The sequence below is a fragment of the Thamnophis elegans genome, chromosome 16, assembly GCF_009769535.1.
Source record: "Thamnophis elegans isolate rThaEle1 chromosome 16, rThaEle1.pri, whole genome shotgun sequence".
Taxonomy (NCBI): Eukaryota; Metazoa; Chordata; class Lepidosauria; order Squamata; family Colubridae; genus Thamnophis; species Thamnophis elegans.
In genome coordinates this window covers 28,308,166-28,322,197 of record NC_045556.1, presented here as the reverse complement: position 1 = coordinate 28,322,197, position 14,032 = coordinate 28,308,166, and positions in this window count along the sequence as shown.

Below are 14,032 nucleotides of genomic sequence, written 5' to 3'. Positions count from 1 at the left end.
TTATTAGGAGCAGGTGTGTGCCGATGCCAATGGCAGAGCAACTGGTCACGGGACCTCTGCCTCCTGGCAGTCCCTACGTTAACAGAGAGTTCACCCTTTGGCTCAGTGTTGGCACGGTGCCTTGTACAAAGGACAGCCAGGTGAAACTCCCATTTTCCGATGCCAGGGGAAACGGCCACTGCATCTAATCAGCCTCACCCCACTGTTTAAAGAAACCTAGCACAGCACAGAACTTGCAGTCTCTCCACTACTGCAATATTTCTCAGTGTTAGAAGATTTTAAGGTATGTGGACAATTACCAGAATTTTCTCCAGCCAGTATGCTCCCAGAATACTGTGTGTCCTTTCTCCTTTCCTTTTCCCTTTCCTCCTCTCCTCTCCTTTCCTCCTTTCCTTTCTCCTTTCCTCCTTTCCTTCCCTCTCCTTTCTTTTCCCCTTTCCTTCCCCCTCCTTTCCTTTTCCCTTTCCTTACCTTTCCTTTCCTCACTTCCTTCCCTCCTTTTTTTCCTTTCACCTTTCCTCCCTTCCTTTCCTTTCTTCCTTTCCTTCCTTCCTTTCCTTTCTCCTTTTCTCCTTCCCTTTGGTTCAGTGTTGGCACGTCACCTTGTGCATAGGACAGCCAGGTGAAACTCCCATTTTCCGATGCCAGGAGAAACAGCCACTGCATCTAATCAGTCTATCCTCCTTTCCTTTCCTCCTTTCCTTTCTTTTCCTTTCCTTTCTCCCCCCCCCCCTCACACACTTAGCTGATGTCAGCCTCTGTTTTGCTTCTTGCTTTTCGGCTGCCATTGAAATGGGGGGGGGGGGACATGGTATTTGGGTGTGGGAAATATTCTGTGCAGGAGAGACTGTAAGAAAGGAGTTGTTCTCACCAGCTAATGCGCATGTGGCAGGGAGAGGAGTTTCCCCCCAAGGCCAACTGTCCGGCATACCAACCTGATGATGATTTTGGAAGATATCTCCCACATGACACCTGTGGAGTAATTGGTTTGGACTATGGGCTGGGGGTTAAAAAGGGGAGGGGAATGGGTCACATATTGATATCTATGCACATGCTTTTGTCTCAGATCCTGCTTTGCTTAGCTACTATTTACTTATAACTAGTAAAAGTACTCTTAATTCTGCAAAATGGAGTTGAGTGGTTTCTTTCTTGGTTATTAATTGAAGCAGCCCTGACATTAAGCAGGATCTTTTCTCGCAACCATCCCGGAGTTGACACCTTCCGAGTGGAGTGCACCCAAATCCTAAAAGATGTCCCACCAAGGCAGCGATCAAGAAGAAGACATGGGAGCAACTGCATCCTCCTGCCCTTTAGAGATGGAGCAAATGGCTGGCCTGCATTTGGAAGAATGATCCATTCGGCCCAGATGGACGTGGGGAGTGGGACAGAAAGATGACCTCGAAGAACCTCTGGCTGGAATTACTATGAGGACACCGAGACAACCCGCGGCTGACTGGCGGGAATCCAAAGAGGAGAATCTTATGATGTCCCAGGCAATGAAACTCTTTGAAGGGGCTTGGGAGAGGTGCCGAGCCCATGAGAGTGGACTAGAGAGGGAAGCCGATCTCCATGAAACAGAGGAGGCTTTGTTTGACCCGAGAGAAGCTGGTAGGGCTGAAGGTGGAACTGAGCAAGATGACCCAGCTCCGACCCCAGTTACTGCAGTTAGAAACATCCGCAGATGAGCCCCCTGCAGACGCCGGATGGCTAAAGTTCCTCCCCCAAGTGTGAAATTTGGGGGGGGAATCAAAGGACCTAGGATTTTTTGTCGTCCAAGTATGGAATTATATGCAAATGTACAGGGACGAACTGCATAATGATGAAGCCAAGGTAAGAGTGATTACTATGGCGTTGGAAAATAAGGCAGCGGCATGGATGGTGGGCTTGTATAATGCTGATTCCCCCCTGCTGAGGGACTATAATAGATTTATGGCCGCCCTGAGAAAGCGCTTTGATGATCCACTCACAGAGCGTAAAGCAAGAATTAAATTTAAAACTCTCACCCAAGGAAGAGACCAGTAGCTGAATATATACAAGAATTTTGTGAACTATCAGCCTTTATGAGGGGTTGGTCCGAAGAAGCATTATTACACCACTTCACCGATGGGTTAAACAAAAAAATATATCAGCACTGCGTAAACAGGAGGGCCCCCCGTAGACTGCAACCGTGGTATGAAGTGGCTGCAGATGTGGAGATTGACTTAGCCAGAGATAATTACCAGGAGGATAGTGAAAGCGAGAAACCTATGCCTGCCAAACCCCACTCTAGAGCCCCAAAAAGAGGGAAAGGTGGGTCTCCAAGCAAACCAAAACCCTTCATCTGTTTCCACTGTGGGAAGGAGGAGCATCGGGCCACAAATTGCCACACCAAGATGACCCCAAAGCCCCCTCCTTGGAGAGAGAAAAAGCTGGAAAAACCTCCCAGCAAGAGGAGGGAAACTGCCATGAAGGGAGAGGAACCATCTCAACAGTTCCGCCCTGCTGAAAGGAAGGATGATTCACCCTCCTCTTCGGATGAAAGCGAAACCGATTCTGATGACGGACACCTGGTATGTTCCCGGTGGGGGGCCATGATTATTCCAGTTGAGCTAAGGGTGCCCTCTTCTGGCGCACAAGAAAAAATGCTGGCCCACACGCTGCATTGTTAGCCCGGATATAGAAAAACTCAGCTTAAAACTTAAAACTCTAAAAGTCCAAATTACTTTTTGCCAGTTGGATGGTTCAATTGAGGGGGGGAGCCCTGCTCATTTTGTGATTGAGCCAATTGATATCTGGATGGGAACCCACCAAGAGACAATAAGTTTTATTGTGGCCCCAGGAATGAACCGGCCTCTTATATTAGGATTGCTTTGGCTGCGTAAAAGGAACCCACACATAAATTGGAGGAAGGGTTGGTTACACATCCGGTTTGTTACGCCCCCTGAAAGAGAAGGAGGGGTTCCCAAACTGAATAATGCAGACCCCAACCTGGCAGCCAGAGGGCAAGAAAAAATTGAGGGGGAGGAGAAAATCCCAAAAGAGTACTGGGACCTGAAAGATGTGTTCAGTGAAAAGTCTTCTGATAAATTACCCTCACACCGTGCCACTGACTGCAGCATTGATATTCTCCCTGGAGTGAAACTCCCAAAACCTCAAATTTATTCAATGACCCCTGGGGAAATAAGTGAATTAAGGAAATTTATTGACAAAAAATTACAGAGGGGAGTCATTGAGCCTGCTAGGCCCTGGGTGGGTGCTCCTGTCAAAGAAAAGAAAGATGGCTCCTTTCGCTTATGTGTTAATTATAAGAACCTTAACGCGGTTGTGTCCAGAACCTCTACCCGTTACGAAGGACATGCTGGCCCAGTTAGGTAAAGGAAAATTTTTCATAAAATTAGACCTGCGAGAGGCCTATTACAGAGTCAGAATTAAAGAGGGAGATGAGTGGAAAACTGTGTTCAACTGCCCTCTTGGTTGTTTTCAATTCTGCGTGCTGCCATTTGGGCTACAGGGGGCGCCAGCTGTTTTCATGCAATTAATTAATGAGGTTTTGCATGACCACCTCTACAAAGGCTTGATGGTCTATCTTGATGATATCCTTATTTACACGGAAACACATGAAGAACACGTGAAGTTAGTCCACTCAGTGCTTAAAAAACTCCGAGCTGCAAAACTATGTGCTAAATTGTCTAAATGCGAATTTTATCAGGAGAAGGTTGATTACCTGGGATATCGCATCTCCCACAATCGCATAGAGATGGACCCAGCAAAGGTCCAAGCTGTCACTGAATGGGCGCCCCCCCCGCACCCGCAAACAATTGCAAAGTTTTTTGGGTTTTGCTAATTTTTATCGTCAGTTTATTCCTTCGTTCGCCAGAATTGCCCTCCCAAATACGAACCTCCTAAAATCAAGGGGGGAGGCCAAACCTAGACCAGGCGAACCGTTGAATTGGACTATGGAGTGTCAAGCTGCATTCGAGAAATTAAAGTGACTGTTTGCTGCTGAACCAGTTTTAAAACACCCAGACATGGATTCGCCATTTGTGGTCCAGGCGGATGCTAGTGATGTTGCAGTGGCGGCGGTATTGCTAACTGAGACGGAGAGACCATGGGCTATATGGGAAAAGGAGGCTTTTGCAGTCAGGTGGGCCTTAATGACCTGGCGACATTTTTGGGAGGGAGCTAAACACCCATTTGAGGTGTGGACTGATCATAAAAACTTGGAGGCATTAAAGACTCCCTGGAAATTATCCCCCAAACAAATGAGATGGGCACAACATTTCAATATTTTCAATTTCACTTTAAAGTATATCCCAGGGGGGAAGAACTTTATGGCTGATGCTTTATCCCGACTTCCTCAATATAACAGCTCAAAACTAAGTGTGGTCCACCCAGTCATCCTAGCGAAAAGCCTCGCTGCTCCGTTGGTTACCAGAAGCCAGAACAGTACCAATTTGGAAGTCACAAAGGACCTCGTTTCTAAACTCAAGGTGGGCCTTGAGTCTGATGAATGGTTTAACCAACATTCAAATGAGTGTACCATAAAGGATGGTCTGGCTTGGATAGGTGCTAAACTGTATGTTCCTGCGACCATTAGAACTCTGGTTCTTCAACGTGCCCACGATTCACGCATGGCTGGCCATTTTGGCTTTGTAACGACCCTGCATCTCATTAAAAGACAGTTTTGGTGGCTCTCATTAAAGAAGCACATTGAGTCTTATGTGGCCAGTTGCCCCACATGTGCTGTCGCGAAACGACCGCCAGGAAAACCCCAGGGTCTGCTCCAAGGCGTGCCCTGTCCTGAGGCACCTTGGAAAGAAATATCTATGGACTTCATTGTTGAATTACTGGAGAGTCAGGGAAATACTGTGATTTGGGTCGTTCCGGACTTGTTTTCCAAACAGGTTCATTTTATTCCTTGTTCCAAGATCCCATCGGCTAAATCCTTGGCCAAATTGTTCATTACGCATGTATATCATCTACATCAGGGGTAGTCAACCTTTTTATACCTACCGCCCACTTTTGTATCTTTGTTAGTAGTAAAGTTTTCTAACCACCCACCAGTTCTACAGTAATGGTGATTTATAAAGTAATTTTTAATTAAATTAAAAAAAGGAAAGTGCTTCAGTATCAGACAAAACCCCTACCGCCCACCATGAAAGCTGGAACGCCCACAAGTGGGCGGTAGGGACCAGATTGACTACCACTGGTCTACATGGTGTACCGGACCGCATCATCTCTGATAGAGGGGTCCAATTTACCTCCTTATTTTGGAAGGAATTTTTGAAGTTGATAGGCTCTGCCCAGGGCCTAAGCTCCACCTACCATCCTCAAACTAATGGAGCTTGTGAAAGGACTAATTCCGTTTTGGAGTAGTACCTTCGATGTTTCATCAATTACCTGCAAGATAATTGGGTGGAGTTGTTGCCTCATGCGGAGGTGGCCTATAACAAAGTGCACAGCAGCACGGGGTTTACTCCATTTAAGATCCTGCTTTGCTTAGCTACTATTTACTTATAACCAGTAAAAGTACTCTTAATTCTGCAAAATGGAGTTGAGTGGTTTCTTTCTTGGTTATTAAGTGAAGCAGCCCTGACAGCTGGGGAGGAGAAAACAGGCGGAGACCCTAAGACGGGCTTGGAAGGCAGAGGTTCCTTCAGAAGACCCCAGAATCCCCAAAGAATCAAGGAGGAAAGAAGAAAATATCAGTGCCCGGAATGTGAAAAAGCCTTTAGAGAACTTAAAGACCATCTGAGAATCCACACAGGAGAGAGACCATTTAAATGCTTTGAGTGTGGATACAGCTTCCGTCAAAGAGGACATCTTTATAGACATGAAAGGATCCATTGCGGGGAGAAACTGAATAAATGCCTGGAGTGTGGAAAGAGATTCCGTGAAAGGGGACATCTTTATAGACATCAAAGGATCCACTGGAGGGAGAAACTGAATATATGCCTGGAAGGCAGAGTGTCCTTCGGAATACCAGGGAATCCGCAAAGGATCCAGGAGGGAGAAAAGAAATATCAATGCCTGGAGTGTGGAAAGAGTTTCAAAAGAAAGGACGTTCTTAAAAAGCATCTAAGTATCCACTCAGAAGAAAAGAAATATGAAAGCCTGAACTGTGAAAAATCTTTCAAAACAAATGAGCATGTTCAAAGGATCTAAGGATCCACTCAGGAGAAAAGAAATACAAATGCCCAGAATGTGAAAAACCTTTCAAAACAAATGACCATCTTCAAAGGCATCTAATGATCCACTCGGGAGAAAAACCTCATAAATGCCTGGAGTGTGGAAGGAGCTTCAATCAGAGAAGCAGCCTTTATATACATCAAAGAGTCCATTTACAAGAAGAGTACAAATGAGGGGAATGTGAAAAATCCTTTAAAACAATTCAAAACTTTGAAAAACATCTGAGAATCCACAAGCCAAATATATGCCTGGAGTGTGGAAAGAGCTTCAGTCAAAGGGAAGTCTTGATATCCATCAAAGAATCCACACAGGAGAAAAACCCTTCAAATGTCTGGAGTGTCTAGAGCTTTGTTGAGCGTGGTAGCCTCCATCAACACCAAAGAATTCACACAGGAGAAAAACCACATAAATGTCTGCATTGTAGAAAGAGCTTCAGTCGGAGAGGACACCTTAACAGACATCAAAGAATCCACTCATGGGAGAAACCACATAAAGGTCTGGAGTGTGGAAAGAGCTTCAGTCAGAGAGGAAAACTTTCACTGCATCAAAAAATCCATTCAGGAGAAAAGCCGCATCAATGTCTTGAATGTGGAAAGAGCTATACTGGAAATTGCGCAATTTTCTATTTCCTTTTTCCCACAATAATGTGTTGGAATGAGAGGAAATTCATTAGCAGGAACCACTGGCAGGATCTTCTCATTCTTAGGTCTTCCAAAGGCATCTGCTTTGGCATTTGGCCATGTAGTTGCTATTTAAAAGAAGACTTGAGTGAGTCACATATGGAGAGTTTATTTATTTGGATCCTGACTTTATTATTTCTACAAATAAGAACAATTACAAGAAAAGGAAGGAGACCAGGGGTGGGTTTCGACCGGTTCGCACCGGTCCCTGCGATCCGGTTGGTCGCCGAACCCGGAAAAAAGTAACTTCCGGGAACGGCGAAGGCCCCCCCCCGCACCCGCGCGCGCCCGCACACCCGCACCAGCTCCTTACCCAGTTTTTTTTAATTCTGCGCTTTCCACGCATGCGCAGAATGCCTGCGCGATCCTCCAGGAGCAGCTGGAGCATCGCGCAGACGCTAGTACGCATGTGCGTGCCGCGTGCGTGTGCGAGGACGCCGCGTGCATGCACAAGGACGCCGCCAGCCTCGTTCCAACCGATCCGGTTGGAACGGGGCGAGAAACCCACCCCTGAAGGAGACTATTTGGAGCTCAGGGTTGGACTGAGGGGTCTTTGGAGCTCTCTGAGCCCTTCCCCCTTCCAGCCACGGTGACCCCTCCATCCTCTCTTCCCCAAACAACAACCCTGTGAGCTGGGCTGGACCGAAATAGTTTCCCTTGCTTTCTCCCCCAGTGCCTCCATCACTGGACCCCACTGGCTCCCCTTTATAGGCGGCTATAAGGTCGCCTCAGAAGAGCCCCTGAGCTCCCCCGGCCTCAATAGAGGGGAGGAAGGACCCAAAAAGATCAAAGGGAGCCCTCCGCCCCGACCTCCTTGGGAAACCATAGCAACCATCAACACCGGAGGCGCCATGTGACTGGTTGAAGGAATGCGGATGCCGATTAATCAGACTGGAGAGGCCGGCGATTGGCAGGAGGACTCCTTGGGGGCGGCCCCTCCAAAGGAACAGATGGAACTTCTGGAGAAGAAAGGGCATGAAGCCTCCACTTCCGGAAAAGAAACGGGCGACGAGAGAGATGCCTGAATCGGCAACAGAGGAGTCCGGGTGATGCAGATTTGGCACAGGGGATGCTGGGAGTCACAGTCCGGGAGGTGTTGAGTATTGAAAAGTTCTCGATTTACAAACTAGCGGCTAGCAATAAGCCAAGCCACGTCCTGATTGGCTAGGATGCATCTTGGCTAAGCGTGGGCCGCTAGAGGCACGCCTATTGGTTTTCCCTTCTTGACAGCTCCATATAAATAGCTGTCAAGCAGGGAAAGGTACTGAACCGCTACTTGTATATAGTTGATCGTTCTACAATAAAAGAGCTGTTCTCACCACAGACTTCCTCCTGCCTCGTCCTTCGTCCGGACTCACAATACTGCCGACGAAGGTGGAATCTCAGCAGTCTAGCTGAACAGCCACCTAGGTCAAGTGAGAGACTGTTAGCCGAGTGAATGCGGAAGACAATCATTTTTTTCCTGTCCTTTCTCGCCACCTCTTGCGCCTCATAAACTACGAGATGGCAGCTCTGCCTCCTTTCGCTCCCTTTGGAACCTCCGGTGAATCGTGGGCCGGGTTCCTGGAGCGGTTCGAATGCTACCTCATTGCCTCAAAGAACCACAACCTGCCGCCTGAAGAAAAGTGCAGCTTCTTTCTAAGTTGTTGTGGCCCTGCAAGGTTTGCCTCAGCCAGAGCCCTAGCCTCTCCATTGCTGGTCTACCAACTAAATTGGGAGTCCTTGATGACTAAACTTTGCAATCATTATGTTTCTATGCCCTCACGGATCACCCGCCGTTATGCAGTCCGACAATGCATGCAAAAGGAATCAGAGACTGTCAGCCAATTCCTTCAGTCTCTGCGTACGGCAGTGATCCAATGTGAGTTCGGCGATTTAGACGACTCACTGGTGGAGCAATTCGTATGCGATGTGAAAGACCCTCACTTAAAGCACCGTTTGCTGGCACGGGCAGAGATCACCCTGGACAAGGCAAGCCGTGGACGAGGCCAAAGCCACGGAGCTCTCCAAACAGTCCACGGCTGACATGCAGAAGTTCCACTTGCCTCCACCTCACGCCCGTGCCTGCCTCATAGATGAGCTTGTTCCTTTGGATGAGCCTGACTATGACCAAGTTGACTTGCTGCAGTCCCAGCCCAGGCACCTGCCGCCTCAGCCTACTGGCCCTGCCACCTCTCTCTGCCTGGGCTGCGGGGGCAAACATGGCCGGTCCGTTTGTCCCTTCAAAGCCTCAGTCTGCCGCAGATGCAGGAAGAAAGGTCACCTGGCACAGGTCTGCTGTGCGGCCTTGCCAGCACCTTGCCAGCAGCCTTCCGCACAGCAGCTGCCAGTTGCGCCGCAAGAGCAGCCTTGCTGCCTACAGGATCACCGGCCACAGCAGTAAGGCGAAGATTGTTTTACTGTGTCTCTGCCTGATGATCCTGTGGAGTCAGTCAGCAAAATGACGGCTGGCTCCAAGAAGATTTTGACGTCCCTACAGCTGAAAGGTCAGCCCTGCCTGATGGAAGTCGACTCCGGGTCCTCCCATTCCCTGTTGTCCTTCACTCAGCTGTGCCCTGATATCAGCCGTGACCAGCTGGAGACTACCAGCCTAAGAGACTACCAGGGGACTCTAATTCCCATCCTGGCCTGTTTTCCTTTTTGGGTGGACAATGGGTCTTTTCATGGCCACTTCCCTGTGTTAATTGTTGAGAATTCTTTGCCTGCGTTACTGGGGCTGGACTGGTTACCTGCCCTGGGTCTGTCTATTGAGGGGGTGCATCGGGTGGCTAGCTCCTCCCCCAACATTGAAGACGTCCTCACCAAGTATGCGGATGTCATCGATGGTAAGCTGGGGGAGTACAAGGGGACCCCCATTTCCCTTAATCTTGACCCCCAGGTTGCTCCTATTGAGCTTAAGGCTTGCAGGGTGCCTTTGGCCTTGAGGCCAAAGGTAGATGTGGAACTGGATAAGTTGTTGGCGCAGGGTGTCCTGGAGCCCGTTGACCACTCTAGATGGGAGACCCCAATAGTGGTCCCTGTCAAGACCGACGGGTCCATCAGGATCTGCGCCAACTACAAGTCCACCATCAACCTCGGCCTCCAGTCCCTGACGTACAGCACCTGCACAATTCCTTGGGGCGGAGCTGCACCTTTGCCAAACTGGATATGGCGCAGGCCTCCCACCAGCTCCCGGTGGATGATGATGTGGCGGTGACCCAGACCATCGTCACCCACATTGGAGCTTTTCGTTGTCGCCGCCTCCAATTTGGCGTCTCCATTGCCCCGGGTTCTTCCAGAGCAGCTGCTCCATGGGCTCTCTGGCATTGTCCCATACTTAGATGATGTTCTGATTGCTGCAAACAGCCACTCAGAACTCATCAAAGTTCTATGGAAGGTCCTCGACCATTTTAGGGGCTTTCTGATCCCGAACACTATCCTCGGCTGAGAGGAACTACAGCCAGATTGACAAGGATGCTCTGGCTGCGGTCCGGGATTAAGAAATTCCACGACTACCTCTATAGTTGACATTTCACTCTTGTCATGGACCACAAGCCACTCCTTGGGCTTCTGGCCAGGGACAAGCCGACCCCTCCCATCCTTTCGCCAAGGATGACCCATTGGACGGAGTTCCTAGCAGCATATTCATATATGCTGCTGTACCATCCTGGCAAGCAGCTGGGGCATGCTGATGCCCTCAGCCTCTGCCCCTACCAGGCATGGACCTTTCCCCGGTGCCCTCCCGCTCTGTGTTGTCCATTGCTTCCCTAGACCTCCCTCTTACCGCTATGGACGTGGCGGCCCACACCTTGGCCGACCCTGTCCTCTCCCAGGTGTACTCCTGGGTCCTTAGGGGTTGGCCTTTGGGGAAGGTCCGGGACGGGTTCAAACCCTTTAAGACCCTTCAGATGAAGCTGGCCATCCATGGCAGGTGTCTGATCTGAGGAGACAGGGCTCTCCCCTTTGCCGCCAGGTGCTCTCTCAGCGCCATAGAGACCACCCGGGCATAGCGCGCATGAAGCTGAAAATCTGGTCACCTTAGTCAAAGGGGAAAACTTGATACCCATCAAAGAATCCACACAGGAGAAAAACCCTACAAATGCCTCAAGTGTGGAAGGAGCTTTATTGACAAAAGTAGCCTCCATCGACACAAAATAATTCACACAGGGAAATGCCACATAAATGCCTCGAACGTGGAAAGTGTTTAGTAGGACAGGAACTTCACACAGGAGAAAAACCACACAAATGTAAAGAGTGTGGAAAGAGCATCAACCAGAGAGGAAATCTTTACATGCATCAAAGAATCCACTCAGGGGAGAAACCACATAAATGCCTGGAGTGTGGAAAGAGCTTCATTGAGAGAGGAAAACTTTACCTGCATCAAACAATCCACTCAGGAGAAAAACCATATAAATACCTGGTCTGTGGCAAGTGTTTCCGTTCAAAACGAAGACTTCGTTCACATCAAACAATCCATTCAGGAGAAAAACCATATAAATGTCTTGAGTGTGGAAAGAGCTATATGGAGCATGGAGGCCACCATCGACACCAAAGAAATCATGTGGTGGGAGAAAAATAATAAACATGTCTGAATCTGAGAAGTTACAGAGTGTTTCTCAGAAATAGAATTGAATTGCATATTTAATAGTGTGAATAGACACGTGAGGAATTAGTCTCGAGTGCACAACCTCTCAATGTACCTACAAAGCAACAGAAAAATGATATTCATGATAATAATTATAATTCCAATTTGGGGGGGCGGTCAGTAAAGAAGATATTAAGCAGGGTAAATAATAACTGCCAAATATGGAACTTTCTCAGGCTGAATGAAAAAGGACTTTTTCAATTGTACATGCTAGATCAGTGATGATCAACCTTTTTTGGCTCCCGTGCCAAAAGTGGGGAGAAGCGCAGGGGAGTTGTGCGTGGGCATGCCATACCCATAATGCTATGCGCGCGACCACTCCCCGTTTTCACCACTTTTTTTGACCCTCCACAGCTCCCCCACCCTCCGGATAGCCTCCAGAGGCCTCAAGAGCTTCCCTGAATCCTCCGGAGGGCAGAAAATGGACCTACGGGGAACCTGGAAGTGTGGGAATTGTGACTTCCGGTTTGTCTGTAGAGATGATGTTTGACCTCCAGAGCCTTCAGGGGCTTTCAAGAAATTCCTGAACTTTCAGTTTGCTCATAGTGCCATTTTTTTTTGCGCTCCAGAGGCTTCACGGAAACCTCCATAGGGCGAAAAATTGCCTCAAAAGAAGGCTGAAGTCACCTGGCTAGTGTGTGCAAGCATGCTGGCCAGGTAACAGGGCAGTGCCTTGCATACCCTAACAAATGGCTATGTGTGCCATAGGTTTGCCATCACAGTGCTAGATGTTTCAACCTCCTGAAATTGTACTTTTTCAGAAGAGACTTAAGTGACTCAGGATGCCGTTTCCCATGTGAATGTTCTTTTAATGCAATGCTCATTTCAGTTGTTATGCTTAATATTATGGCATGTTACTGTCCATGTCCTTGATGTAAATGCAGCTAGGTGCAGAGACTAGGTGTTTCCCAGTTGTCAGAATCGTGAAAGCATTTCTATGCTTCCTGTTTATCAGCTAAACGATTAGCAAAAGATTCATCTAGTTCCCTGATGTCAAACTCAATTTCATAACCTGCATCAGGGTTATGTTTGACCTGGGGGTGGGAGTGGGGCAGGTGGATGTTTTCAAGGCTAGGCATTGCCATCTCATTGCCTCTTCTGTTGAACTCAGGGCATGGTAAGGTCCCAGAATAAATCTGGGACCCATCCCAGCTGTAGAAGAGCCCTGACCTGAATACAGAGGGGGTGGAAGGGTGGTGGTGAAGACCAGATCCCAAAATTCAAAGGGAGCCCCCACCTCTGCACAGAAGCATAACAAGCCTAAGTGCCATGCAGGTGCCCTCTGGCTCATTGGAAGACATATTTTCTGTGATAACTGACATAACTGTCAATTTAACCTGCATGGATGAGGTCATAAAGCCTCAGAATTCCCTAACAGATGACAGGCCACCCTTGGCATCCTTCCAAAGTTCACCTGCTCCACCTTTTACACCTCCACCAATGTCAAGGAAATGTCTGCAGGAGGTTAAAAAAAACAATAAAGTTGCCCATTTCTCACAAAGGGCAGATTTTTGTATGTAGACTGCCTCTGTCAAGGGAAGCTCCACTCATTAAGGTAGCTCTGGATGAGCTTCCCATCACATTCCCTTTCTTTTGCCATGCTCTTTTGTGTTTTGTTCCATCATCCCAGGTGAGCTCCCTCCATGATTTCTCCTTAGATGAGACACCTTTTTATGACTCCCAAAGTAATCCAGCAATCCAGTAGAGGGGAAAAATCCTGTCCCCTTGGATAATTTCTGCCAAAAGAAAATACTACATAGCTTAATGACCCTCTTTTACCCAAATTCCAACTTTTAATGGATCCAGCATTTAAAGAGACCCAGAAATAAACCAACTTGGATCCTATCAACAATGCATGATTTCCTGTTTCCTTTTTCCAACAATGAGGTATTGATTTCTATGATGAAATTCGCTAGCAGGAACCATTGGCAGGAGATTCTCCTCCTTAGGTCCTCTTTAACTGGAGACGGTCTCCTTTTGTGGAAGAATTCAGAATTCTTATATCCAGGAAGAAAATGTATCCATGTAGTTGCTCTATAAAAACACACTTGAGTCACCTATGGAGAGTTTATTTATTTGGATCCTGACTTTATTATTTCTGAAAACGAGGCAGAGAAGATGTGAAAGAAAAGGAAGGAGCCAATTTGGAGCTCAGGGTTGGACTGAGGAGACTTTGGAGCTCTCTGAGCCCCTCCCTCTTCCAGCCACGGTGACCCCTCCCTCCTCTCTTCCCCCAACAACGACCCTGTGAGGTGGGCTGGACCGAAAGAGCTTCTCTTGCTTTCTCCCCCAGTGCCTCCATCACTGGACCCCACTGGCTCCCCTTTATAGGCGGCTATAAGGTCTCCGCCCCAGAAGAGCCTCTGAGCTCCCCCGGCCTCAATAGGGGGGAAAGAGTGGGGGAGAAGGACCCCAAAGATCAAAGGGAACCCTGTGCCCACGCCTCCACTGGGAACCATAGCAACCATCAACACCGGAGGCGCTATTTGGCTGGTTGAAGAAAGGGGCACGCCGATTGGTCGCTCTGAGGAGGGCGGCGATTGGCAGGAGGACTGCTTGG